Source organism: Triticum dicoccoides, chromosome 4B (genome assembly GCF_002162155.2).
Source record: "Triticum dicoccoides isolate Atlit2015 ecotype Zavitan chromosome 4B, WEW_v2.0, whole genome shotgun sequence".
NCBI lineage: Eukaryota > Viridiplantae > Streptophyta > Magnoliopsida > Poales > Poaceae > Triticum > Triticum dicoccoides.
Window position 1 is genome coordinate 44,119,675 of NC_041387.1, and position 3,052 is coordinate 44,122,726.

Below are 3,052 nucleotides of genomic sequence, written 5' to 3' on the forward strand. Positions count from 1 at the left end.
CTCATGGTAGATCAACCTACACTTTGTAGGCCATCCCAAATTAATACAACACAAACAAGACGTAGTGCTTTAGCTCCTCAGAGAGCCCGAACCAAGGTAAAATCCATTGTCTGTGTTACCATCACATCAAGGCTACTAGCTCGGACCCCCTACCCGAGATCTGCCGGAATCAACTCCGTCACCATGTACGCAGGCACGTGAGGCAGCGGCCCTTCTTGCTCACTAGAAGCGATGCATATTTGGTGTCTTTGGTAGCCTCATTAGGTCCAACAAGGACCGCGCGGTGCAACTTTCGCAGGTTTGGTGTCCTGTCTCACACCAAAATCTTGGCTCGCACAATGTTTAAAGCACCTCCGGGCATGGCAATGCAACTCACAACACATGGCTATCAGAGGTCGCACGTGAGGAGCCATGCTCGAGACGTCAAGTTGTTTTCCGAAGTGCCGCCATAACTACCCTTACCACTCTATCTTTCCCTTCTCTCTAGTCTCACACCAGCGGTGGGGAGAGCAAAATCAGGATGACAAGCAGCGGCGATGAGCATTAAAGTGAAAACTGGACGGCGAGCACTGGCATCGATCACTAGCTTGACCACCTCATCGGCAGGCGTTCGGCAATGGCGGTAAGCCTTTTGTTCTCGCACTCAATTGGATCGCATTCGATTATGACCACGCCTGCTTTCGATTTACGATTCACGCAACACGCATCCAATCCAGCTCTCGGGGATTCAAACGGGATTGACCACCATCTTGATTTACACATATTCAATGGATTTTAGGGGTTTGAACCAGATTGAGTACAAGGGGAGGGGTAAATCAAGCTTGCAAGCACTACATCATAGTCGTGGTGAGCCTGGAGGCGCCTAGAGCGGTGGTAGCCTTGAGGCTTATAGTCATCCACCTCCATGGGTAGTGTACGGCCACCTGGCTCCAGCAACTTGACCAGACCACCTACTCCATCGCTTCGGTATTGCCAACATCCTCTGGCTCGACCGCAACATCCACCATCTCCTCCTACTCATTGTCCTCTAGTATGATGGTGGTCAATGCCACCACAATGGCCGGTTGGTCATGAAGAGCCCTAACAAATCCGCACTTAGCCCATCTGGATCTTTGACCAGGATCATCCCACTCGGCATGATCCCTCTCCTAGCGCAGTATGCCCACTGGAATAACGCCTTTGGTTGGGTCATGTATGAGCATCTTAACTCCTCCGCCGTGGCCTTCAACACCGCAATGTCTGCCTCTTTATGCATGTCGTCAATGTTGTTGAACTGAGTGCACACCTCCATGGTATTAGCAAACTTGGTGCAGTCACCGAGCAAGCACCCAAGGAGGAATGGCCAACATCCAATGTCATTGGGGAAGGTGCCGAGACTGGAGTTCATGGCAATGAAAAGGTGGTGAGACAGAGAGACGGAGTCGTGGAAGATGAAATAGTACAAGAGAGAGAGAGAGAGAGAGAGAGAGAGAGAGAGAGAGAGAGAGATGGTTGGAAGAGGTAGTGGAGTATGGTGGTGGATAAATAGGGACTTTGGAGTAGGTGGGTGGGATGAGTGAATGTTGATCTTTGATCAACATCTATGGTAATTGTGGTCAAACAATTCTCCATTCCTCATTGATCTTGCTCATATGTATGTCGCATTTGTCCTTTAGTTGACCTTCATTCATATTGTTCATAATGCAGATCAACCAGGCTGCTTCGGGGACCTCCAAGGACAAGGAGGTGGTTGTTGATGAAATAAAGGGCAAGACTTCATCAAGCTAGGTGAGGCTTTTCTTTGCTGCTTGCTGCACCTCGGTTTGTGGCGCAATTGTTTTTGCGTCAAGCCACAGACCAACGTCAACAAGACGTGCGAATGCGGTGGCGCCAACATCGGCAAAATCATCGGGTTTAGCACTTGGAAGGGACTTCATCAAGATTTACAAAACCCAGCAGGAGGAATGGTTATAATACCAGATGTAGGACTTGAAGATCCACCCTGGGCCGGCATCGTCACCCTCTCCCCTCTCATAGTCCTACTCCCGGAACAGGAGCACTCATGGAAGCCAAAGAGCTGCGCTCTGCAGGAGTCTGCCATGCTTACAGCCAGGCTATCCGACGAAAGTACGAGGTTGGTGGATGTCACGCTCATGGCTCTAAGCTGCTCCAAGATAGGGTTTATCGATGTGGTAGTATGATGACGCGAACGACGCCACTCAGACCACCCAAGGTGGCTATTTCGAGAGCAAACCCCTAAGGGAAATGCTCTTGTTGATGTCAAGGGCAAGGTCGCCAACTTCACGAACAAGCCGCATGATGCCGGATTTTCAAGCATCGCGCCAATGCAGGGGTAAGCACTTTTTAATGATCTTTTTGTATGTGAGGGGTAGGGGTGGGGCCTTTCTTTCATCTAATGATGATACTTGCTTCTATGTCATCGAGAGTTTGCTCATCGTGGCAGCCATGGAGGGCCTGGGCAGCCGGCCTCAATTGTCCGGCCTCACGGCTGGAAGATCCCCAGCCCGCAGGGCGGGTGCCGCTCTGGTCTGAGGACACCTCGAAGACCACCAAGCACGGTCGAGGTGCCGACCTCAAGATCTACCTTAACGACGATGGCGAGGACAACCTTGACGAGTGACGACAAAGACACCCACGGAGAGGGTGGCTCATCGGCACCTCGGCCTCTCGTGCCACCGGGCAAGACCTCCTCGAGGACGCAGGGTGGGGGAAAAGCCGAAAGGTGCTTCAAGACAAGCCTCCGGTGCTCACCGCGCACGTCTCCACCATCCCCACCCGAAATTATTTCCACAAGTACTTTAACAATGACGTTTTATCTACTATACTTTTTTGGAAAACTAGAAAGAAAGACATTGACGGGCTGATCTGATCGGATGCTGAAGTGACGAGATGCCGTACAACAACCGGCCGCGCCTATGGTGCCATTGGAGCAGCGCAGCTTGGCTAAGCGATCGATTGGGTCGTTGAACGGTGCCGTCTCCGCGCCTCACATCGTACTGCAGGTCGTTCATAGCCACAGGTTAAGGATTCGCTCGGCCGCTGATGTGACAGT